Consider the following 27576-nt stretch of genomic DNA (forward strand, 5'->3'; position numbering starts at 1 on the left):
CATATCTAAAATCCAAGAGAACAAGCTCTCAAAGCTTAGTCCACTTAGGAAGAGCCCTGGGATTTTTCCCTTCAGAAAGGCTGACTATCTGATCAGGAGCCAGTCCACGCCACTGGGAATCTCATAAACGCTGTTTTGATAAAGGTCAAACTTTCCACTCCTGACTTTATCTTCTCAACAGCTCTAGGAAGCAATTATTAAAACCATCTGCATTTTAGAGATGAGATGCAATGAGACAAAATTAATTGTCCTGAATGACATGAGCTTTAAATTGGAAGACTGCTGTTGGATGCATGGCCTCGTTACTCCAAATTCTTGTCTTTCCCACTGTATTATACTTCTTGTGCAGAAAGAGAAGACTAAGAAAAATTCTCTGTCCAAGAGCCAATCCCCCGGTGAGATGTTTATATAAATGCACTGCCCTATGAATATAGGTTAGCTCCTTCAGGAATCTGATGGAGGAAGCTCGTTCTCTATTTGGGCTCACGAACATAGGTGATCCACGAGCACACTTCACTAAGGTTTCAAGGGCTCATTAAAGGACCTGGAAACATCCACCCTAAGTGACTGGCTCAGACAGTAAAGAATCTTCCCGCAATGCAGGAGACATGGGTTCAATCCCTGGGTCGAGAACATTCCCTGGAGAAGGGAACGGCAATCCACGCCAGTATTCTTGCCTGGAGAATTCCACAGACAGAGGAACCTAAAGGCCTACAGTCCATGGGGTTGCAAACAGTCGGACAACTGAGCAACTAACACTTTCTTGAGTGACTGGCACCAACATAGTGTACTGCATTCACAGGGCACAGGCTATGATCCTTTGGACCCCCAACTGCAGCATTTTCCCTGCTCTTTGAACCAAGCTCTTTCCTGACATCTTTTGCAGGCCCCAGTCATGGTGAGGTACTTCCTTCTGATGTTGCAGTGAGGAGACTGCTTCCAGGACGAGTGGCTGTCAGGAGTGGAGGACTCCAGGAAGATGCTGGCTGGGATGCTTCTCATGCTTGCCAGAGAGAACTTCCCAGGACCTGTCTTCCCAGGGAGTGCTGGGCCACTCACGTAACCTGCCTCAGACTCCTGCTCAGTGTCACAAGGCTGCCGAACTTCTAAAGAGGGTACGTTTCATGTTAATATAGCAACAGAGTCCTTGACCTACAGAAACACCACGGGAAACTGGAGAGAGCTGGTGTAAATTTCCACTGAGAATTTGACAATCTAAGTGGCTCTGCCAAATTGGAAACTGCAACCTCACAGCAACTTTGTAAACTCATTATGGTCCCTCTGATCCCTCCTCTTCCCTTTGCTCCTTTCTCCTCTCCCAATCCTGGCTTCCCAGAGATGGGCTTCACAAGGTCCAACCCCTTGGGCCAAAACAAGTTGCCCCTTCCCTTCCCCTTTGTCTCTGAGCTTCACTTAGGAGATGGGCCAGTGAACTGGATAACTAATAATACCAGATGCTATGTATTCCTGTACTTTCCCTCCCAACAGCATGTCTGCATTCTCCAGGAGGCCTTCAGTGCCTAAGTCTAAGTGCTTGACAGATGGAGAACATGTGGGCTCCGTGGCAGGTATACTGATGCGCTCGTCACTTTGAAGCAAGTAACTCAGAACTCCTCAAATCCCCCCAAAGCAGCGACACCTGATGGCTGTCCTCGCACAGTGCCAGAGCTGTCCCGGCGCTCACTAGGAAAGACAATAGCCCCTTAAAAGTCCAACTGTCAACTGTGCTTACTGCGGTAATATTAGAATATTTTTCTTTTGGCCACTACATATTTCTTAATATTATATTTTAATATTATCTCAGTTTTGTACTCGGGTTTTCTTGGGCTATAATGAGACCTGATTTACCAAAAATTTACCAAAATTACATTATTTAGCAAAACATACTTGGTGTTGATAGTGATCACCTCTACAATCCAAGGAAACAAGTGTATAAAGTTACCATAACATGTGGACTTACATTTTTAGTTTTTAGAAACATTTTAAAAATTCATATTGTTATAAGCATTGGATGCATTACTCCATCAATAGAAAATAGGTCTGCTCCTTCAGTATATGGATAAAACACAGGAAAAGATACACTTCAGTTCAGTCGCTCAGTCATGTCCGACTCTTTGCAACCCCATGAATCGCAGCACGCCAGGCCTCCCTGTCCATCATCAACTCCTGGAGTTCACTCAGACTCACGTCCATTGAGTCAGTGATGTCATCCAGCCATCTCATCCTCTGTCATCCCCTTCTCCTCCTGCCCCCAATCCCTCCCAGCATCAGACTCTTTTCCAATCAGTCAACTCTTCGCTTGAGGTGGCCAAAGTACTTAGGTACCAAGTAAACTGATAAGGAAGTTAAACAGTGATAATTTTTTTTTCAAAGATGTGATACAAAACAAGAAAATACTCATGTGAAAGACAATTTAAAAGCAAGCTAGCACTGGTTCATATTTCTTTTAAAAGAAACAAAATGTAAAATTTGGAGAACAGACCTTAGGAGATACCAATATTATAACACTTTCTATAGTCCCGAAGAAGGTGAATCTTGAGAAAGGAATACAGTAATGAGAAAAATATTAAAATTACTTGGATCTTTATTTTAAAATTGGATGGTCTTCAGAATTTGTGTTTACATATCTATGTATCTATCATCTATCTGTCTAACATGTGATTGTGTATATTCAATGCCTTTAAAAAATTTTTTCCCTAACTACTGTTTATGATAAAATGAATTTGTCCAAAAATAAATAAATAAAAAATTCATAAAGGGAATACATTCAAAGGCTCAAATTCAAGATTTAAAACAAGAAAGAAGGAGTCAGGGAGTTAAAAATGAGTAAAAGAACCACTTACATTATAAGTCTTAAAGAATGGTCACATTAGACTCATATACTCCAAATGAAAATAACATGTTTAAAATAAACACATAGGCTTTGTCTTTCAGTGGTTGGGATATGTAAACTTAGCCTAAATTTCTTGAATGGATATGCAATAAATCTATTTATAACATTTTCTCTGTCCTACTTAACTTATGACTAATCCTAAATAATTAGAGAGTCAGATGGCTGAGTATTTAAAGCAACAAATGTTCCAAACAAACAAAGGGTCATTTCTACTGAAAGCTGGAGACCTGAGCCCCTGTAGGTATATGGTTATGGGACAACTCAGGAAGAGCTGCAAATGGAAACTGCAAACGGAACCTCCAGAATGCTGCAGTCTCAATGTAAGGGAAAAGGAGGTGCCTTAAAATGTAGGTGGCATGGTCATCTTGGGGGCAGGGGCCAGGAGGACTCTCCACTTAATAACTTGAGAAGCAACTTTCACTGTTTTCTGTGTGTCCCATGAAATTCTACCATGTGGACCTTTCTCTTAAAATTTTTGAAAAGAAAAACCTTTATCCACTTCTGTCTTTTTAATTATGCCAACATCACTAAAATCTCTCAACACCCCCCTCCAAGATAAATCTTTTATAAAGAACCCTAAGACTATCATTTCACGAACAATTGAAAATATTTTCTCAACACTGTCCAACAGTGCTCAAAAACCAGCCTGATATATATAGAGCCTCCTTTGTGGAATAACAAGATTATTTTTACCATTTTCCGAATCTCACAAATCTGACCTGTCACCAGAGAACTTCTAAAAATATCAGGATGATAATGATATCCTTCGTCACTTCCCTCCTAGCTTGTGCCTTCATTACTAGCGTTGAGTTTTTATGTGTTTTCTGAGAGCCCTCTCTGATCACAGCACTCGTCATTTCACTGCTTCAAGATGTGGGACAGAATAGCTATCTTGGGAAGGTGGCTGATTTTTTTTTCCCACCTTTAAAGACAAGGTGTTTTTGCAAAACATTCAGTTCAGTTCGCTTTCTGCCTATCTCTTAAATCACGTGTTTGAGTTGGAAGTGTATTAGAAAGGATCCTGAAAAACAGATGCTGACTGAGGAGGAACTTGTTTTTTCACTGCAGCCAATTCAATTCAGCAGCAGCATTTATCAAGTGCCTACTATGTACCAGGAATGTAAAGATGAATAAAATACTCTTTGCCCTCAAGTAGCTCACAGCTTACCAGGATAGACAATCCCAGGAACAAGTAACAACAGCAAGCTGTGACAGGGCAATAAATCACACTGCACACTGCTGTCTGTATAAACATATGAGAACACCTGTAAGGGAGCAGCAAATGGTACTGAGGGAAATTAGAAAGGAAATATAAAGCAAAACCAAAGGATATTTCAGAGAGAGATCCCAGCAGTCTCTTGGTGCTTGGAAATGTGTCTCAATCTTGATATATCTGGAGCTGAAAAAAACATCATCTCTTAAGAGTTGTTAGCCCCACCTGCTTTTTGGGTAGAATTTAGAATATATTCTTGGAGGTAGATCCTCTTCCATTTGTTCTTGGTTCATTCTGGTGAGTCTTTAGTCCTGCTCAGAGAGAAGCACCTACTCACTGGTCTTGCAGAAGCCCTGACCAGAAGGAGCATTTCAATTGCAGATGCTTCACGTGGAGGATGTTCATTATTCTAACAATGACAAAAGCTATCTTCAGATTAGGCAGAGATGCATCAATGATATTGTTGACTATGACCGCATCTATTCTGTTGTCAACAGGTTTTTCCCTTACTTTGACTACAGGAAGACAAGATATAAAGGAGATCCAAGCGTGGGGAAGAACAGGTCTTGCTCCAGTGGCAGGAGTCTAAGGCCAGAGGAGCTGGAGAAACAGTAGGCGACTGTCTTCCGTGCTCACAGGGCCATGACAATGGAATCTAGGAAGACTGATACTATCTTATCTTAGATTGTTCTTTCTCTGTAGGAACATTTGTTGAACACCACTACCTCGTTTTGTGTTAATAAGCACTGGAGAATGAAGAGAAGGTTCCATATCCATTCTCTGGGTGTAAAGTGAACTTAAGGCTGTTGCAAGATCAAAAAAAATTTTAGCAGATGGCCAGATGTGATCATGGAGAAGCTGGGAGAGAGGTGGAACTCGGGTAGCTGCCTGGCCGAGTGGCAAGGGGGAGACCTGGGGTCCCAGTTCTCCCTTTGGAAAATCTCAAGCAAGCCTGCTGCTTTCACCCCTGCTCAATGCCCCTGCTTTCAGTGGTTCCAGGAGTTTCCTGTTCTAAGCCTTCCCAAGGTTCCATTTCAAAACTGGCTTCCTTTTCTCTTCCTTCTTGTTGGCTTCTCCCCTCTGTAGACATGAGGTTTTCAACTGTCCCTAATCCACTAAGCATGTTACTGCCCTTTTATTTGCTTTTTAATTGCCATTTTTCCCCCTCTCTCATCACCTTTCCCTTTTTCTTGTTCTTATATATAGGTTCATGTATTTTAAAGGCTTTACTATGAGGATTTGCACAGGAATGAAGATGAGTGTAAGTGTTCAATCTATGGGTTTCTTTCTCGGTTATACTTTATTTATCTATTCATTAATATTCCACCTAATTGAAAATAATATGATCTTGCATCTTGCTTAGAATTAGTATTCCACTCAACTCCCCAAAAAGACTTATAAAATTGAGACCCTCAGGCATGGAATGAACTATTATAAAGGTCAACCTACCTAAGCTCTTGTCAGATATTTAATCCAAGGAAGTTCTTCACTTGCCTGATAAAATTTTAATTTACTGAGTGAAACAGCATAACGCTATGTTATTTGCTTACCATCATGCAGCATATTTAGTAACAATAGCTGGCACAGTCCACTTTCCACATGCCCCACTTTTTGCTAAGAGGCATTTATGCCTCCCAGTGATCCCGTGAGGGAGGTATTACATTCCATTGTATCTGCCCCCCCACCACACACACACCACTTTTCAGAGAAGGAAACTGAGATGTAGCTCAGGTTTCACTCATTTTCCAATAGCTTACAGCTTGCACATGACAGGCAGAGCCTAATTTTGAACCAGCTTTCTTGATTCCAAAGCTTTAGCCTCTTAGCTGTGATGGTTCCCAGATTTAGGACTGTGTAACTCGTAAGGAGCTTAATTGTTTTCGCAGGGTGGCTGGTGTGTGCTTTCTACTTTTCCCACTGGCAGTTTCTGTCACCAATGTTGTTGTGCTTCCTTACTGTTGCCTGAATTGGGTCCTAAGGGTTATGACCCTCAGTGGTCCCAGGCTGACTCTGATCTGCTATCTAGATGACTTCCTTTAAATTGAAATGAGCCCAGGAAAAAAAAGATAACTTCAAAATCAATTTGGACCAAACAATGAAATAAATCTGTTATTAAAAAGAGGTGTGATAGATACTTTTTGAGGTAAACTATCCATGGCACTACATTTATCACCCATTATATCAAGTCGCTATCATTTATATGCTCAGTATAGTTAAATTAGAATACTGACTGAACCAAAGATTTTGACTTGGATGAGTTCTTTTGGGGAAAATAACCACACATTTTCCCTGTCAATAATTTCAGTGGCTGAGGGCACATTACTGGAATGGGTAGATATAGTAGAAACTATGCAGAATCCAAATCAGAAACCTGAGAACTGAAATGCAGCCCTGTGTCTATTTTTTTTTAACTGATAGTGATAAGTAATAAAAAAGATTTATTGAATGTCTTTTACAAGCCAGATACTATATTAAGCACTTTCTATAAATATCATTTTTGTTTTTGTAGAAACCTTTAGATGAGTCCTATAATTACCACTATTCTGATAAGAAAAGTGAAGCCCTGGAATGTTAATAATCTTGGTGAATCAGGCAAGTATTGAACAGGAGAGTCAGGAATTGAGCTCTAGCATTCCACCTCCAGAGTATGTCTCTCTATTTCACCTAAGCTCTCTGGACCACAATTTCAGGATCTATAAAAGAACCTAACACAAAACAGTATTTTGAGTGCATGTAAGCACAAATGCTTGACACAGAGGAGGGTTTCAGTTCAGTCGCTCAGTCGTGTCTTGACTCTTTACGATCCCATGGACTACAGCAAGCCAGGTTTCCCTGTCCATCACCAACTCTTGGAACTTGCTCAAATTCACGTCCATTGAGTCGGTGATGCCATCCAACCATCTCATCCTCTGTTGTCCCCTTCTCCTCCTGCCTTCAATCCTTCCCAGCATCAGGGTCTTTTCCAATGAGTCAGTTCTTCGCATCAGGTGGCCACAAGTACTGGAGCTTCAGCTTCAACATCAGTCCTTCCAAAGAATATTCAGGACTGATTTCCTTCAGGATTGACTGGTTGAATCTTCTTGCAGTCCAAGGGACTCTCAAGCATTTTCTACAGCACCACAGTTCAAAGGCATCAATTCTTCTTCAGCTTTCTTTATGGTCCAATTCTCACATCCATACATGACTACTGGAAAAACCATAGCTTTGACTAGACGGACCTTTGTTGGCAAAGTAAAGTCTCTGCTTTTTAATATGCTGTCTAGGTTGGTCATAACTTTTCTTCCAAGGAGCAAGTGTCTTAATTTCATGGCTTGCAGTCACCATCTGCAGTGATTTTTGGAGCTCAAGAAAATAAAGTCTCTCACTGTTTCCATTTTAATAAATGCTTACTCATCACTCTGTTTCAAGAGTCTCCAAGAAGTGTGTAAGAAATACTTGTTGAATATCAACAGGAGATAAACAATGGGAATGTGTCTAAGCAAAGGGAAGAGCCCAATGTCTGAAATCTCACATCTTTCTAAAGCATCCCTAGGATGCCTGGGGATGGCCCCACTTGTTCCGCCAGTTGCACTAGTCAAGGAGAGAGGCTCAAAAACTCGGAACTGTCGGTTCCTTTAACGGTGCTGTGATCTGCAATGTTTAGTGTAGCACAGTGTTCCCCATGACTCCCTTCACCTCCACCACTATTGCTGCAAACCTTGCCTGGCAAGAACATGAGATAGCAGAATTTTCTCTGGGACTTACTATGAATGTGTTCTAAGAATAAATCCTGCCATGGGGAAGGCAACTTATCTACATGAACACTAGTCTCCTAACACCCAAAGTGTTCAGTTCAGTTCAGTCACTCAGTCGTGTCCGACTCTTTGCGACCCCATGAATCGCAGCACACCAGGCCTCCCTGTCCATCACCAACTCCTGGAGTTCACTCAAACTCATGTCCATCGAGTCCGTGATGCCATCCAGCCACCTCATCCTCTACCGTCCCCTTTTCCTCCTGCCCCCAATCCCTCCTAGCATCAGAGTCTTTTCCAATGAGTCAACTCTTCACATGAGGTGGCCAAAGTATTGGAGTTTCAGCGTTAGCATCATTCCTTCCAAAGAAAACCCAGGACTGATCTCCTTTAGAATGGACTGGTTGGATCTCCTTGCAGTCCAAGGGACTCTCAAGAGTCTTCTCCAACACCACAATTCAAAAGCATCAATTCTTTGGCGCTCAGCTTTCTTCACAGTCCAACTCTCAGTGTGCTAGACATTTAAACCGTAGGAGAAAGCCTCAGGAAGCTCTGCCCCTGTACAAGGTCTTCCAACATCAGAAGGACTTAAGGGAGACATTTTTACTCTTCTGGGTATTTGGGAACCATGATCCAGATTTGGGATGGCATTGGGAGTCCCACAAGGAACTGAATGCCTGGGTTCAAATCATAACAGCTCCCATCAACAGATCTCGCTAATATCCCACTGCTGCTGCTACTGCTAAGTTGCTTCAGTCATGTCTGACTCTGTGAGACCCCACAGACGGCAGCACACCAGGCTCCCCCGTTCCTGGGATTCTCCAGGCAAGAACACTGGAGTGGGCTGCCATTTCCTTCTCCAATGCATGAAAGTGAAAAGTGAAAGTGAAGCTGCTCAGTTGTGCCGACTCTTAGTGACCCCATGGACTGCAGCCTGCCGGGCTCCTCCGTCCATGGGAGTTTCCAGGCAAGAGTACTGGAGTGGAGTGCCATTGAGGAAAGGCTCAGTGCACCGCCCCTTAGAGGTCCTTGGTATTTGATATCAGTCCCACAGTGGAAGCTGAAAATGACTTGACAGTCACATGTTTGTGAAGAAAGGAAGGCCTGGGGCAAAAGGAATTTGACTCACTGCTTTCCTGCTTGTTTCCCAGATGGAGCTTATCCTAGAGACATGTACCTCTCTGGCAAGAAGCCATTCAGGCTTGGAAAGGTTTCTATAGGAAGTGGGGCTGCAGAGTGGTCCAGTGAACAGGGTCCTTGTAGGCTGGGGGTTGAAGGACTGAACTGCAGTCTCAGCTCTGTCACTGATGGAATGCTTCAGACAAGCTGCTTAATTTCTTTGGGCCTATGTTGGTTTGTTTTTAATTAAAATTTTTAAATTTTTTTAAAATGAGAACATAGGCCTGGGTTTTCTATCTGGACCCTTCTAATTCTAAATATATCTGATATTTCTATTATCCTGACAGGAATAAGCTAGGCTCACAGAATCAAATGACTTGTAGGAACAGTCCATGCTAATATTACAATCAAACACTTCTTGTTTCTCCGCTAAGTGTTTGATGGAACTATGAGTTATAGGCTGAGGTTTCTGAATTCTGTCTGGGCTTCTCATTAAAAAAAAAAAAAAGTTGAGCACTGTGGCCTTTAAGCTGTTGAAAAGACCTATTTCTCATCCTCTAAGTAACTCTGACACTATGCACCACAGCCTGACAATTAAATTTCTCTCTTTCTCTTTAAATTTCAACCAGTGGATATGCTACGCTGAGAGTTAAACTGTTCTGATGTGAAGACACCTCTTTTCTCTCATCAGAGACTAAAAAGCTGTCAGTGCCAGTTTCCTTATTAGTAACCAGTATGTCTGCTCAGACCGCGCCTCACAGTTTATACCGAGTGCGAATGCTCTGAGAGCAGGAGAGCAAACACAGCTGAGGAATGGAGTAGAGCAGAGGCCCCAGCAGCTGAAATCGAATGTGCTGCTCACCTCCCCAAGACAGGGGAAGAGGAAACTTTCCTGATTGGTGATGTACACACGGTGCCCTCGGGGGACATTTTCTAAGGCTGCGTCTTGAAACTGCTCAGCTCAAGCCTTGGTCCATAACTGTTTTCCCCCTTCGTCAGGCAACTCTCTTTTTGAATCAGTACAAGTGATACAATCTTCTCCAAGGGCGCTGGCTCCAGTTTCACAAAATAACCAAAGAACCTTGTTCTTCCCTGCCACTACATGGGAAACACACCAGGTACCAAGAGCATTCCAGTGTATCAACATGACTGGTGTGTTGCAGAGCAAGGGAGTCTGGTCTGCATCCCCCAAAGACTCTGAAGCCTGTAAGTAAACAGGCCTCAGAGAAACATGCTGAGGGTCATTTGTCATGAAAAGACCAAGAACCCTGGACAGGCGGCCATCAGTCCCAATAGAGGACGTAAAGCAAGAAAGACACACAAAAGAGTCTTCATAGAATTCCATGTGAACATCCTGGAGACACAGGACACAGTAATGGAAATGAAGGAAAGAAGGGGGAATAAAACCTGGGATCTGGTCAGAGAGAGCCCTGGATCTGAAGGGCAAGGAAGTGAATGGGGCTTTCAGCAAAGCCTGTATTTCATCTGGGCATTTTTGTCATCCTCCTTAACTCCCTTTCCTCCCCAGCAATGGGTCCCTTGTTCTGCGGTCTTGGATCTCTTCAAAGGGCCAATTAAGTGATTTTCTGCCTCCAAAGGACCCTATATTCCTTGATTGTCCCTTTACACGAGAACCAGAGTCAAACAACATTTTTGGATATTTAAGTGACAGTACCTGTTTTACTGTTAATAAAAATATACTGATGAGTTAAAACATGTCACCAGACTTATGTAGCCCAATATTCACTGCAGTGCTGTTTGCAGTAGCCAGGACACGGAAGCAACCTAGATGTCCATCAACAAACAAATGGATAAGGAAGTTGTGGTACATATATACAATGAAATACTAGTCAGCCATAAAAAGGAATGAATTTGAGTCAGTTGAACTGAGGTAGATGAACCTAGAGCCTGTTTTACAGAGTGAAGTAAGTCAGAAAGAGGAAACACAAGTGTCATATATTATCACACATATATGGAATCTAGAAAAATGAACCTATTTGCAGGGCAGGAATACAGACACAGAGAACAGGTGTGTGGACAGCAGGGGAAGACAGAGGGTAGAAAAAGGAAACCATATCAAAAATGAAAAGGTAACCTATGGAATGGGAGGAACTGTCTGAAAATGACACAACCAATAAGGGGTTAATATATAAAATATTAAACAGCTCACACAATTCAAAATCAAAAAAACATTCTTACCAAAAATGGGCAGAAGATCTGAATAGACATTTTCTCAAAGAAGACATATATATGGCTAACTGGCAAATGAAAGGATGCTCAACATCACTAATTATTAGAAAAATGTAAAACAAAACAGTGAGGTATTACCTGACACCTGTCAGAAGAGCTATCATCAAAATATCTACAAATAACAAATACCATGGGGATGTGGGGAAAAGGGAACACTTGTACACTATTGATGGAAATGTAAATTGGTGCTCCCACTATGGAAAACAGTAAGAGAGGAGCCTTAAAAAAACTGATACTACAACTATACTAATACTACAATATTACAACATATGATCTAGCAATTTCCCTCCTGAGTATATACCCAGAAAAAACCAAAACACTAATTTGAAAAGATACATCCAATCCCAATGCTCCCAGCAGCAGTATTTACCATAGCCAAGGTATGGAAGCAATCCAAGTGTCCATCAACAGACAAATAGACAAAGAAGATGTGGTATATATACAAATACACACACACAAATGGAATATTACTCAGCCATAAAAAGAATAAAATATTGCCATTTGCAACAATGTGGGTGGGCCTACAAAATACTATGCTGAGTGAAGTCAGTCAGACACAGAAAGACAAACACTATATGACATCACTTATATGCAGAGCTAAAAAACAAAACAAATGAATGCATATAGGAAAAAAAAGAGAAACAGACTGATGGATACAGAAAACAAACTAGTGGTTGCCAGTGGGGAGGGACAAGATAGTGGTATGGGACTAGGAGATACAAACTACTATGCATAAAATAGATAAGTGGTAAGGATATATTATACAGCACAGGGAAATACAGCCGTTATCTTCTAATAACTTTTAATGGAATATAATCTGAAAAATTATATTGCTGAATTATATTCAGTAAAAATACTGAACCACTATGACGTACTCCTGAAACTAAAATATTTTAATTAACTATACCTCAATGAAAAATACTGTATTGTATACTTAAAAATTTATCAAGGGTAGATCTTATATTTCCTTTTACAATCAAATAGAAATTTTAAATTAAAAAAAATATTCTTCTGTCATAGCCTGGTAATTATTTGTGTTAAGTACTTCATTTTAATTTTTTTTTACTGCAGCAAAATATACATCCAGAACAGTGCACATATGAGAAGCACAGAACCTCACAACTGAACCACCATGCAACCAGCCCCCAGATCAAGAAATAAAAATTATCACCAGAAGCTCTCCCCCTCATCCTTCCTGTCAATTCCTGGCATAGGTTAGTTTCGCTGGGTGTGTACTTGATACAACTGAAATCACACAGTATGTTCTTTTTTTACATCTGTGTCAGTTCCCTCACCTCTGTTTGGGAGCTGCATCTACACTGCTGGGCATAGCAGCAGCTATTCTCATCACTGTACAGTAGAGCACCTACTGTGAATATACCACCCTGCATCCATTCTGCTGCTGCTGGGCATTTTGGTGGTTTTCAGTTGGAGGAGAAGGGGCGACAGAGAAAATGATGGTTGGATAGCATCACCAACTCAATGCACATGAGTTTGAGCCAACTCCAGGAGATGGTGAAGGACAGGAAAGGTTGGTGTGTTACAGTCCATTGGGTCACAAAGAGCTGGACATGACTGAGTGACTCAACAATGAACAAGTTGGAGGCTATTTCAAATAGTACTTCTCTAAACATCTTGTTCCTTTTTTATGGTAAACATACATAGCAAGTCATATTTTTTAGTAATGTCTGGCAGCACAGTAGGTGGTCATATATTTATACATTTTTCCAGGCTCCATTCTAGAAATCTCAGTAAGAAAGTATTTGCTGTGTGTATTTAGAAATCCATTAGGGAAAAAAAATTGGATGGTTTGACATTCACTTCATCTCTCCATAATATTTTGGCAGTTTGTTCGAAAATGAAGCAGCAACAACTCAACTTACACCATAGTCTTGGTTTCTGTGGGATCCTGGCATTCTCCCCTGACAGCCTCTTCCTCCTCCTGACAACAGCTTGTAATCACTTCAGTCATGTTGTCTATTTTCAGCTCATATAAAAATTTTTTTTCAAAGATCCTTTTTCCCAGTCTGGTTTTTTTCTTTAAAATTCTTCGGTGATTTTTAAATTAAGACATATATAGATCCACTAGTTCAGCCTAGTGGCTCATCTTCAAAACAACAGTGACAATGTTTTATGGGGATGTAGGGGACAATAGTGTTTCTCCTCAAAGGAGACCCTGTGCTCTGTATTTTAGAATGGAAATCAAAATGAGCAAATTCAGAAAAACTACTCCCAGGCTATGTGTGTGGTGGAGGGGGTGGGGCAAAACACCCCCTGCCCCAAATTCTTTGCCATCATCCCAGCAAGAGGTAGAATCTGGGTGGATTGTGACTGGTTTGACAATTGAGCACAACAGAAGTGATGCTATGTGACCTCAGGGCTGGGTCATAAGTGGTCACGTGGTCCCCACCTTGTTCTCTTGGAATGTCCACTTTCAGAATCTAGCCACCATGCCATGAGATGCTTGAGCCAAGTGCAGAGGCCACATAGTAGGTGCTTTAGTCAACAGTGCCAGTGAGCCCAGGCTTTGAGTCATCCCAGTTGCTCTGGGGTTCAATTATGTCTCCCCAAAAGATATGTTGAAATTTAACCCCAAATACAATTCAGAATGTGACCTTATTTGGAAAAAAAAAAAAAAAAAGAGTCATTGCAGATGTAATGAGTTAGGATGAGGTCATATTAGAGTGGCTCAGATGGTAAAGAATCTGCCTGTGATGCAGGAGACCCAGGTTCAATCCCTGGGTCAGGAAGATCCCCTGGAGAAGAGAATGGCAACCCACTGCAGTATTCTTGCCTGAGAAATCCCATGGACGGAGGAGCCTGGTGGGCTACAGGGGTCACAAAGAGTTGGACATCACTGAGTGACTCTTTCACTTTCATATCAGAGTAGGAGGGCCTTTAGCATGTCCTCATCAGAGATGAGAACACCATGCAGACAAACACACCAGGAAGATGGCCATGTGAAGACAGAGGCTGAGACTGGTGTTATGCTGCCACAGGCCAGCGAACGCCTGGCAGCTTCCAGAAGCTGGAAAATATAAAGAAGTCTCCTCCCCTGGAGGCTTTGGAGGGAACATGGCCCTTGATTTCAGATTCCTAGACTCCAGAGGCGTGAGAGATTACATTTCTGTTGTTTTGAGCCGCCCCATTTGTAGTGCCTTGTTACAGCAGTCCTCAGAAACACACACACACAGCTAGGGTGCCAAACACGTGGGTGACAAAGCCTTTGGTGATGCTGCCCACCAGCCAATCAAATCTTCGGCTGGGGCCCCAGGCTCGTAGAACAGACAAGCCATCCCACTGCACTCTGAATTCCTCCCCCATATGCTTTGAAGTTTGGAGTATTTTGTCACATGCTAACAGTCAGTGGAGCAGGGGCCATTGGGGTTTCAGAGAAGGCAGCCCGAGGCCTCAGTATACTCTGCACAAAGGACAGACCAGTCATTTCTGCTCTACAAGTGTGCTGAGCAGCAGAGTACCCATCCCCTGCTTCCCACAGGAAGCAGGGGCACTCAGTCAGAAACAACAGGTACTGTAAGCTGGGCAATGCTGTAAAATTCCACAGATTATCTCATTTAATCCTCCAACAGTCCAGTGAAGTAGTCCTGTCATTAGAGCCATTTTAACAACTGAGGGCACAGGCAACCTGCCCTAAGTCCATACTGTAGATAATATGGACACTTAGGGACATGGCACCAAGAATCCAGGTTACTACAGTCATTGGAGAAATGGGCGTGACCTAGCTGGCTTCCAGGGCACAGTGACTGGAATGTTTATTTGCTTACTTAATGGATATTTCTTAGGTTCCACAATGTGGAGCTATGTTAGTTAGGGAAAGCACAGTCTAATGGAAGATACAGACATGCAAATAGATCTTTTTTTTTTTTAGATTAGCCCAAAGTTGAATTACTTCAAAAGAAGTTGTTACAATATTGCATTGGTTTTGCCATAACTAGATTGAAAAAAAAAAAGAAATTGTTGTAAGTAAGAAAATACATTTATATTTTTAAAAAAAGAAAAGAAGAGAAAAGAAAGCAAATAAGAAAAAGGAAACAGTGGATTTTCCTGGCTGATAGAAAGAACCCTGAGGTCAAAGGAAGTTAAAGTTCTTCACTAGAAGACAGAAGTCTGGGGGGGAGGAAGCTTGGGAATGTGAGATTCAGCTGTGACCTGGTTCTACAGATCTGAGCTGTGCATCATATACTCTCAGTAGCCTTGGGCATGTGATTAGATCAGACCCAGTGCAGCTGGGACAGAAATGCTCACGAGCCCATCCAGATGAGTCTCCTTTGGGACTGCATTCTCCCCTACCCTCTGCAATGAAATGAGTCCTTTGAGGTTCCAGAGGAAAGGGGAAAGGAGGGACAGACAGAAATAATACATTCAGGGGAGAAGGCCTTCTACTCTCCCGATGCTCAGGGCAGCCTGGCCCCCACACTCCCTCACAGTGGTCACCTGGGTAGATGGGCAGAGAGACAATGTCCAGACCCGGGAGGATGCCTGTCACGGGTGGCCCTGACTGTCATACAGCCACTCGAAGGATGAGGATGCTGCCCTGTTTGGGAACCGGGCAGAAATATGTACAACGAAGCCCCTGGAACCTGAGCTCAATTTACTGGATTTTGTCCCCTCAGTCCAGTCATGACTGTTTTAACCTTTCCATCGAGTGGAATGTTCCTTCAGCAACTTAAAATAGTTTCAAAAAATGTTTCACAGAGAAAAGAAAAGGCCAAGGTTACACAGTGTTGGCTCACCTATTTTGTGAACTAAGATAAGAACTTTGATCTTTACTTCTGATATATTTTATTACTGCTTTAAAGGGAGAGAGTGAAAGGCATTTGGCAATGTTGGTCAGGGGAGAAGGGGTCTGGCACAAGTCCAGGATTTCTACAGACCCTCCATCACATCCTCCCACTAGCTGTCTGTGAGGAATGGGGAGACTGAGCCCCTAAAAGTCAAAGCATTCTTTGCTTCTGCTCACGAGACGCAACTCAACTCATTCCCTACAGGTTGCTGAGTGAGGGAGTCATATTTCTGAAAGAACGCTTAGTGTCTGCTTTTGAGGACCTTTTATTACCTCAATTACCAAAAGTGAAAAGTGAAGTTGCTCAGTCGTGTTCGACTCTTAGTGACCCCATGGACTGCAGCCCACCAGGCTCCTCCATCCATGGGATTTTCCAGGCAAGAGTACTGGAGTGGGCTGCCACTGCCTTCTCCATTTATTGTGTCCAGCCAACATAAATCCAGAACCACAGATCACACTTGGAAATGGCTTTAGAATTTTCCCAGTTGCCACCAGATGTTCTCTAAAGTGCTTACTGATTTTTGCCCTTTCTGTGTGTGAATTAATTGAACGAGATGGAGTAGGACAGTCAATAGAAGTCCACTGAGTCTCCTATCACAGACAAGAGCAAGGAAGGAAATGGCAGATGAGGGATATGGTGTCAGAGGAAGGCTGGTTAGCGTCTTCAGAGCCAGACCTTGTGGATGTGAATCTGGGATCCAGGCAATTTAGAACAATTACTCAATCTCCCTGGACCCATTTCCCTCATTTGTAAAAAGGAGATAATAATAGTATCTTCCTCCTAGGGGAGTTGTTACCAAAAAATGGGTTAATACCGGAAAGGCACTTTAATAACCAAGCCATAATGGGTTTGCTATTATTGTGTTCATGCAGAAAAGGAAACAGAAGAGCAGGATAATGTGAAACCACTGAGACCCTGAATGACAGAAAGCCAGAGCCAGCTCCTGGGTCCTCCTCCAGAAATCACCTTGGCCATCAGCACCTGGGGTGGTTCTCTCCTCGTGGAAGCACACTCAGCAACAAGGAAGTGCCCTTAATACTTGTTTTCAAGTCACCATAAACCATGGGAAGTCATAGAAAACCAAGGGGAGAACTGCTTTCATTCCTGTATAGGTATTGTATATTGTGTTGGCAAGACTCACTATGAGGTATACTTTGTAGGGCCAATTAATCAAGGATTATTTCAAAACCACTTGAGAATTTAAAAAAAGTCAAGGGACTGGTAAGATTGAATGGATTTGCCCCCCCTGTCAAACTGCTTGATGTAGAAAAGTAGGGTGAGTGGAAAATGAGTACAAAGAGGTGAACCATAAGGGTTATGTCTCTCTAATCCTGTACCAGATGGGTCCTTAATCCACAGTAAGTGTTCTTCCATGGTGATGTCTTAGACCTCTGCCTTTAGAATTATACATCCCTTAAAGTCTATAACCCTCCTTCTAGCACAATGCCTGACACACAGCACTTTTTTTCTTTCTTTTTTTTTTAAATTAATTTATTTATTTTTAATTTTTACTTTACAATTCTGTATTGGTTTTGGCATAGATTGACATGACTGGATGGATACATGCATGATATACTAGATAGATAGAAGGATGTCAAATTTCTTCAGATACCTAATCCATTTGAAAAATAACTATTTAGTTTTTCTCAAGTCCCCAAGATCTTAATTATGGAAACTTCTAGATTTCACCCAAATCACTTTTCTCTACAGACACAGACTTCTTGTGCATATCATTATACCACAAATTGTCTTTTCAATTTCCACTAAAATTTTATCTCTCACTTGATGAGCAATTTTTGTACTAGCTGAGACACCAGCTGAAACTGTTTCACAAAGTACTTTTTTCTTCTTTTTGTGGAAAATATATGGTGAATTGCTTATATTCATAGAACCGGGTCACTGCTGAATTTCACATTTCACTGCTTGATTTACCCCAAACTTCTGTTTTCTAGTTAAGAACTAGAACTGTCTTCAACCTCAACTTTCTCTTTCCTTCTATCAGCAACACTGGGTTACCCTTATTTTCAAATCTTTAAAAAAAAAAACACAGAGAAAAATCTAATTCTTTTATTTCATGAACACACCATGATATATGGCAGTCTGGGTAGGTGGTTAGGTGATCTCAGCACCTGGGGGTCTTAACCACACATACCACTCCGGAAATGTGACACATCATAGAACTTGCTCCCAACTTGAGGCCCCTGATGTAATATCTCAGCTTGCAGACCACCTCCACTCACACTTGTGTGATTTTTCCCAGCATAAACAAGATACCACATTAATAACAAATCTCACACATACAAGCATCTGAAGAGTGCGACACCAATATCATCAATATTTCAAAGCACTTTCTATAAAGTAAGACGGTGAACAGTTCTGGGGTTTTTTGGTACTCCAACATTTATTCAGTGGTTGCTAGAGGCCCTATGTTTCTTCAGGAAGTATAACATAATATCAATTGGAAACAATATTGATTACTCTAAGACTGTGAAATGAGGCAGATTTTTGGTAAAGAGTGACGTCAAATAGTGTCTGCTATGATGTAGTATGTGCAACTCGCACATGTACATCCCTGTTCTGTGGGCTTCTCTTTCAGCTCCTATTCCAAGACGGTTCAAAAACCAATCTCTTGGATTTCTGGACTTGATTTTGAGATGTGAGCAGATAAAGCACTACTTGCTTTTCTGGACTTACTTTGCTTGAGTTACACCCTGGGAAATATTCCAAGCGTTACTGTCAACTAGTTTTCTCAGTTCAGTTGCTCAGTCGTGTCCGACTCTTTGCAACCCCATGAATCACAGCACGCCAGGCCTCCCTGTCCATCACCAACTCCCGGAGTCCACCCAAACCCATGTCCATCGAGTCGATGATGCCATCCAACCATCTCAACCTCTGTTGTCCCCTTATCCTCCTGCCCCCAATCCCTCCCAGCATCAGAGTCTTTTCCAATGAGTCAGCTCTTCACATAAGGTGGCCAAAGTACTGGAGTTTCAGCTTCAATGTCAGTCCTTCCAATGAACACCCAAGACTGATCTCCTTTAGGATGGACTGGTTGGATTTCCTTGCAGTCCAAGGGACTCTCAGGAGTCTTCTCCAACACCACAGTTCAAAAGCATCAACTCTTCAGTGCTCAGCTTTCTTTATAGTCCAACTCTCACATCCATACATGACCACTGGAAAAAACCATAGCCTTGACTAGACAGACCTTTGTTGGAAAAGTAATATCTCTGCTTTTTAATATGCTGTCTAGGTTGATCATAATTTTCCTTCCAAGGAGTAAGCGTCTTTTAATTTCATGGCTGCAATCACCATCTGCAGTGATTTTGGAGTCCCCAGAAATAAAGTCTGACACTGTTTCCACTGTTTGCCCATCTATTTCCCATGAAGTGATGGGACTGGATGCCATGATCTTAGTTTTCTGAATGTTGAGCTTTAAGCCAACTTTTTCACTCTCCTCTTTCACTTTCATCAAGAGGCTTTTGAGTTCCTCTTCACTTTCTGCCATAATGGTAATGTCATCTGCATATCTGAGGTTATTGATATTTCTCCCGGCAATCTTGATTCCAGCTTGTGCTTCTTCCATCCAGCGTTTCTCATGATGTACTTTGCATATAAGTTAAATAAGGAGGGTGACAATATACAGCCTTGACGTACTCCTTTTCCTATTTGGAACCAGTCTGTTTTTCCATGTCCAATTCTAACTGTTGCTTCCTGACCTGCATACAGGTTTCTCAGGAGGCAGGTCAGGTGGTCTGGTATTCTCATCTCTTTAAGAATTTTCCACAGTTTATTGTGATCCATAGTCAAAGGCTTTGGCATAGTTAATAAAGCAGAAATAGATGTTTCTCTGGAACTCTCTTGCTTTTTCAATGACCCATTAGATGTTGGCAGTTTGATCTCTGGTTCCTCTGCCTTTTCTAAAACCAGCTTGAACATCTGGAAGTTCACAGTTCACATATTGCTGAAACCTGGCTTGGAGAATTTTAAGCATTACTTTACTAGCATGTGAGATGAGTGCAATTGTGCAGTAGTTTGAGCATTCTTTGGCATTGCCTTTCTTTGGGATTGGAATGAAAACTGACCTTTTCCAGTCCTGTGGCCACTGATGAGTTTTCCATATTTGCTGGCATATTGAGTGCAGCACTTTCACAGCATCATCTTTCAGGATTTGAAATAACCCAACTGGAATTCCATCACCTCCAATAGCTTTGTTCATAGTGATGCTTCCTAAGGCCCTGAGCACCCTGTCTCATGGATTGAGCCTAGACTGACAATCTATTTCACATATGGTAACATACATGTTTCAATGCTATTCTCTCAAATCATCCCACCCTCACCTTCTCCCACTAGTTTTGAATCTATCCAAATGCTGTTTACAATGGCTAGAAGATGGAAGCAACCTAGATGTCCATCGGCAGATGAATGGATAAGAAAACTGTGGTACATATACACAATGGAATATTATTCAGCTATTAAAAATAATGCATTTGGATCAGTTCTAATGGGATGGATGAAACTGGAGCCTGTTATACAGAGTAAAGTAAGAAAGAAAAACACCAATACAGTATACTAACACATATATATAGAATTTAGAAAGATGGTAATGATGACCCTATATGTGAGACAGCAAAAAAGACACAGATGTAAAGAAGAGACTTTTGGACTCTGTGGGAGAAGGTGAGGGTGGGATGATTTGAGAGAATAGCATTGAAACATGTATATTACCATATGTGAAATAGATCGTCAGTCCAGGCTCAATCCATGAGACAGGGTGCTCAGGGTCAGTGTACTTGGATGACCCTGAGGAGGCAGGTACGGGCGGGAGGGGGGTTCAGGATGAGGAACACATGTACACCCATGGCTGATTCATGTCAATGTATGGCAAAACCCACTACAATATTGTAAAGTAATTAGCCTCCAATTAAAATAAATAAATAAATTTTTTTAAAAGATATATTATCTCTAAAGATACTTCCTTTGCTGCCTGGAAATAGATTGAGTTTAAATTTCAAGTGTGCTATTAAAACTGCAAATCCTCCCATTAGGAAATCTCCTTCAAGACTGTCCTTCCACAATGGAATAATGTTCTTTTCTCTTCCCCGTTGGCCTTTGCTCTATTTTCATCTCTGTCTCAGCCCAGCCCATGCCTCATTAAAACCATTTCATTGTGGACTGATGAATGAAACAAATGACATGTGAAAGAACCTCTTTTCTGACAATTTCACCTTCAGGAAAGGCAAAAATCTCTTCATTGATAACAATGCCTGAGTTGGAGCAGGGCTCTAGCTTTTCGAAGCCTTGGGTTTCATGGGCATTCTCTCCGTGGAGCTCTTGGGTTCGCAATTATCACTGTGAAGTGCTTGTAATTATCTGCTCAGGCTGCAGGACTTCTGAGACAATCCTGAGTCTCTCTTCAGGGCATTAGAAGTAACTAGGCATCTAATTACCACATTATGCAGCCTTGAAATGAATTGAAATCTTAGATTTTATTCAATTAAGAAAATATATCTGGAGCCCACTTGGAAACTGAGCACCCACTCATGCAGCTAATGGCTCTGACCCAATGGTAGCTAAATGGCAGTGTTACTTCTCCACATACACCTACCTGTTAATGCTGGTCACTTGGCCCAAATCAGTTGTGTAGCAATATGAATCAATTATTAAGAGGATAGTGTAATAAGTCCTTTCTTTTTATGAAACAGATACCCTAACATAATAGTTGAGGGTTTACAGCATCCTCTGAGATCACAGCAATTTTCCCAAGTGGTGTGAATGTCAGTATGCCCTGAGGACATGTTAAAATTTGCTCTTCAGATCCATCAAATCAGATTTTCCAAGGGATGCGCATACCCAGGAAAGTACAAGAAGCACCAGTTTCATCACAGTCTATCTTAAAAGATGATCACAAAAACACAATTCAATTTTATGTCAAATATTTATGAAGAAAATTTTGTGCCCTTCCTGCTAGATTCTCTGACAGACACCAAGAGGAAAAAAGATAATACACAACAAAATATTTTTTCCTATGTATCAGGTGCTCTGCATATTCACCTCTAACTATTCATAATATATTAGGTAAATTGTAGGTTTCCATTTTACAGATAAGGGAAATGGGGCTTAGAAGAACGAAGTCGTTTGCTCACATAGCTAGTGAATAATGGACCCCAGTCATCCTGGTCCCTCATCTCATGCTCTATCCGCCACCTCCGCTGCCTTACATTTCTCCTCAAGTGAGGTAAGTTACGCGCCCAGAGCAGAACACAAGGCAAAATGCCAGAGCCCAGTGAGAGCAGACATGCAAGTTCTAGTGGCATTGAAGCAAAAGAGCATGCTAGTGTGACCTGGACCAAGCCAGGAAGACTTCAAGCAAGAAGCAAGGTGGGAAGAAGAAGACAGCACATTATACCTGGCAGCCAAGTAGGGGTCGGGGGACAGCTCCCGTTTCTTGTGGAGATGAGACCCATAGCATCTCCCATTACTGGGCAAGTGCTGGCTCGTACTAGGGAGATTCAGGGATTGGTGGATTCAGGAAGTCTTCAGAGACATCCACCCAGACATCTTCCTGCCATGTTTCTGGGTCCAGGTTTTCTCAACCAGGGCCCTGACCTTGGTCTGACAGACCTGGCTCAGCAGAGCATTCAAAATCTCTGAACTCTGCAATTCTCTCTAAAGATGCTGCTCAGCCAGGTCTCTTTGTAAGCTTTCAAAGACAGCCTCCGGCTCTCAGGTTAGCCTTTAACTGCTTGTCAGAGGCCCTGGTTCACAGAAGGGTTCCCACGGCCTTCTCAGCAGGGCACTGGAACAACTAAACAGTAACCAGTTGACTCCACTGCCTCTATAGACAACTCTGTTTCGCCCCCTAATTTTCAAATGCTGAATCATTGCTCCCACAAGGGGGTCTCCCTCACTGGGGGTTTTCCCAAGTCACCTAAACTGCTGAAGGTTAGCACTTGGGCCCCACCCTGTGCCAGGGATCACCCATGCCCTAAACATCACTGTTTGTGAGTTTCAGGATATTTCTCAGCCCTCTCTGACTTCAAGCCTATTTCACAACCCCATCTGACACCCCACTTTCTCAGACTGCTCTGGTTTATCACCTGCACTAGTTTGGGTCCTCTAAGGCTGGATATGCAGGAAATCTGTAGTGAGAAATAAATGCCTATGAAGGTAAAGGGGAGAAGCAGAGGCAGGAAGGGCCTTAGACCACAGAGCAGGTCTGTATTTGAGAATGAGAGGGGAAGGGAGGGGACTGGGCAGGTAAAATCTGAGGCTGGGTAGGGTCAGCTGGGCTGACTGAGGACTCTTGGTTGGAGAGGACCTGCCATCTCTCAAGGACAGACCTGCATTACTATCCTCACTGTGATCAGCCAGTGGCTGGGAGTGGCCCACGTTTCTTGGCCTGGTGCGAATATGGTGCAGGTTCGAGCGAGCAAGCAGCTGGGGCTGCCAGGCGACACGGCTCTCTCCAGCACGACTGAACAGTGCACTTTCACAAGTGCACAGTAACACACTAAGAAACAAACTGTGTCTGACCAAGATGTTAATGACTGATAATGGCTTAAGGCATTAGTCACTCTTAAATAACATTCACCTTTCGATAGCTCTGCACAAAGGAATGACAATAACAGAATAATTTTAAGATACGCAGCAGGACCAATATGGGCTTCCCTGGTGGCTCAGTGGTAAAGAATCCGCTTGCAATGCAGGATTGATCCCTGGGTGTGGAGGATCCCCTGGAGAAGGAAATGGCAACCCACTCCAGTATTCTTGCCTGGGAAATCCCTTGGACAGAGGATACTGGTGGGCTACAGTCTATGGGGCCGCAAAGAGTCAGACACAACTTAGCTACTATATACAACACACAGCACAACAGCAGGACCAATGGAAAAATAATTTGGTGTAATTGAATCTCCCTTTGCTCTCCTCAAATCATACTACATAGGAAACTCTTCTATATGGTATGTATGCCCTTGATAGCCTCATAAAATGAAATAGTACCATTTTAGAACTCAAAAGAAAATGATTCAGTTTGGGAGTAGGAAATGAAATGCTCAAAATAAAGTCCATTTCTGCCTCCCTATCTTGGGTTGAGAGGTAAATAGTATTTAATTTAATAGTATTTAATTAATATTACAACTGAATAAAGCAATTTTTTCCACCTGCATTTTTAATAATCAGGAAAAGAGTAGTGATGCCAACCTGCATGGACTCTTAAAATTGGAAGGGTCCTATAAATCATGTTCATTGTACATCAGTCTCCTGTCTGTAGCAAACCTCTGTGCAATGTTCTCATCCCAAATTCCCAAGAGGCTCATTGTCCTTGGTTTGCATACCTCCAGCAACAAAGAACTCACTACTTCCTGAAGTAGTTCATTTTTAAAAAGTGATTGAGTCAGCACTCTTTGCCATACGTGGCTATGGTTTTTCACATATTATCTCATTATGTCATTATCTCATAATGAGTCATTATCACTGATTCATTACCACCAGGGAGGAAGATTTTGTCCCCATATTTCTAGGGAGCCTGAGGCAGAGTGGTAAGTGATTTACTTGGAATTCAACTTCAAGCCGGGTTCCCTTACTCAGTCACAAGTGCCTTAGAATATGAAGAATCTGTCTCTAGTTTCAACTTTTACTGATTGTGGTTCATACAGAACAAGCCAGATATTATCACACACATGATGGCCACTGAAATATTACTTGAGTCAGGGCTTACATTATTTTAATATCCAGGTTACAAACCCCGATTCTTCAACTATTCCTCAACTGCTTCATCCACAGATGCTTCACCAGACATGCTCACTCAGATGCACTCGGGATTCTCATACCCCTCTCGATGTGATGTCCACTAAATTGAGAAATCCTCTACACATGTTACCACGCGGGCAATGTGGCAGGAACCGATCACCTCCCTTTCCCCGCAGACTATACTCCTGTTGATGAAAGCACACACCACGTTATTAAGTCAACAGACTTATAAGCAACCAAAGCCTCTAGGTTTTTTCCACACAGGCAGCTATTAAATTGTATCTCCCCTATCCTGTTTTGGCATGTGTTTTTTGGATTGTATTTATTCTCCTTAACTTTAAGCATATTAAGAACTACTCCACCGTTCTAGCCTGTTAAAATTCTTAACCCCTATGGTACCATGTGAAATCATGTCATCATCTATAAAGCAGTGGCTGTGAAATGAACATTGTAGAGACCAACCAGTCTCACCGCCATCTATTTATGGGACCTGGTAAGACCCCATTCCCTCCTTCCACTTCTCCTCTCTGTCATAATGCTTCCCTCTCCTTTCTGACTCATGGCACAGCCCCTGGATCAGAAGCATCAGACCCATCCCAGTCTAACAGAATCTGAACCTACACTTTAACAAGATTCCAGGTGATTTTGAATGCATGTCAAATCGTACCTGCTCACTTGCACCCTGAGCAAGTGACTTCACTCAGCTTCCTCATCTATGAAAAGAGGAAGAAGGTTAAGAAGGGAAGCACCCCAACAGCACCTAAGTCCTGTAATCCTCTGCTTCCTCTTACTTCCTAAGGTGCCATGAACTTGTTCCCAGAATCATCCTGACGTTGCACCATGAAGACAAGGGAAAATTGATGACTGATATAAAGATATGTCTCATCCCTTTCAATATTAATAGCTGTAAATGAGAATCTTTAGCTCTAGAGAGGCAAAGGGGCTAGTTCCGCTGCCTTGAGTCATTTGATCTCTGTCCTAATTGAATGCCAGACTTAACTAAGTTCCAGAAATATGGCAGCAGCACAGAGACCTATGCCACAAAAGGGCTCAGAGGGTATCTTGTCTGTCTGGGGATAAAGAATGTTCTCATCTTTCCATGGGAGTAAAAAGGCTCCTTCTGAATCAGTTGATGAGAGTTCAAGTTCTACCAGGGTGCTCATCTGTAAATTAGGGGTAGTTTGTTTGTTTGTTTGTTTTTTGCTGTGAGGTGTACATGAGATTATTTCTGTGACATGCTTAGCCCAGAAGAACTTTGATAAACACTCAGTATTGTTTTAATTGCTATTCTTTTATCTCTAAGACACGGATGCTTTTAATTATTCCATGGGGCTGGTGTATGTACTAAATGATGTGTACAAATACACACTGTAAATGGTTATAAATTACCCAACACTTGTTATTTGCTGATTTTTTTGATCATCTGTAACATAGAGAATAATTACTGAGCAAAGCTGTATAGGTATCTATCACCTAAAAATCAAAAGGAAGCTAAAAGAAGAAGAGAAATAAACCAGAGAGAGGCAGGGCTCTAAGTGAACTTGTCACCTATATCATTACTACAAATCAAATCAATATTTCATCTGAGCATATTAGTTAGGATTCTAGAGACAAACAGAACCAATAAAAGACAAAGAGAGAGAGACCAGGGGTAGGGGTGGAGACAATAAATGAAAAAGAATGAGAGAAATAAAGATTTATTTTAAGGAATTGCTTCATGCAATTTTGGAAGCCAGTTAAGTCCCAAATCTACAGTGGAGGTTGGTAGACTGTAGACCCAGGGAAAAGCTGACATTGCAGCTTGACCAGTCTCACTCTGAACACAGAATTTCTGCATCCTCTGGGGATCTCAGTCCTTTTCTCTGAAGGCTTTCAACTGAGCTGATAAGGCCCACCCACAATATAGGGTAATCTGCTTTACAAAGTCTACTGATCTGAATGAAAGTCAGTCAGTTCAGTTGCTCAGTTGTGTCTGACTCTTTGATACCCCATGGACCGCAGCATGCCAGGTTTCCCTGTCCATCAGCAACTCAGGTAACTTGCTCAAACTCATGTCCACTGAGTCAGTGATGCCATCCAATCACCTTATCCTTTATTGTCCCCTACGCCTTCTGCCTTCAATCTTTCCCAGCATCAGGTTTTTTTCCAGTGAGTCAGTTCTTCACATCAAGTATTAAGACAAAAGTACAGGAGCTTCAGCATCAGTCCTTCCAATGCATATTCAGGACTGATTTCCTTTAGGATGGACTGGTTAAATCTCCTTGCAGTCCAAGGGATTCTCAAGAGTCTTCTCCAACACCACAGTTCAAAAGCATCAATTCTTTGGCACTCAGCTTTCTTTATGATCCAACTCTCACATCCATACATGACCACTGGAAATACCATAGCTTTGACTAGATGGACCTTTTCGGCAAAGTAATATCTCTGTTTTTTAATATGCTACCTAGGTAGGTCATAGATTTTCTTCCAAGGAGCAAGCATCTTTTAATATCATGGGTGCAGTCACCATCTGCAGTGATTTTAGAGCCCCCCAAAATAAAGTCTCACTGTTTCCCCATCTATTTGCCATGAAGTGATGGGACCAGATGCCATGATCTGAGTTTTCTGAATGTTAAGTTTTAAGTCAACTTTTTCACTCTCCTCTTTCACTTTCATCAGGAGGCTCTATAGTTCTTTGCTTTCTGCCATTAAGGGTGGTATCATCTACATATCTGAGGTTATTGATATTATTCCTGGCAATCTTGATTCCAGCTTGTGTTCATCCACCCTGGCATTTCACATGATGTACTCTGCATATAAGTAAATAAGCAGGGTGAC

Source organism: Oryx dammah, unplaced genomic scaffold (assembly GCF_014754425.2).
Source record: "Oryx dammah isolate SB20612 unplaced genomic scaffold, SCBI_Odam_1.1 HiC_scaffold_19, whole genome shotgun sequence".
Taxonomy (NCBI): Eukaryota; Metazoa; Chordata; class Mammalia; order Artiodactyla; family Bovidae; genus Oryx; species Oryx dammah.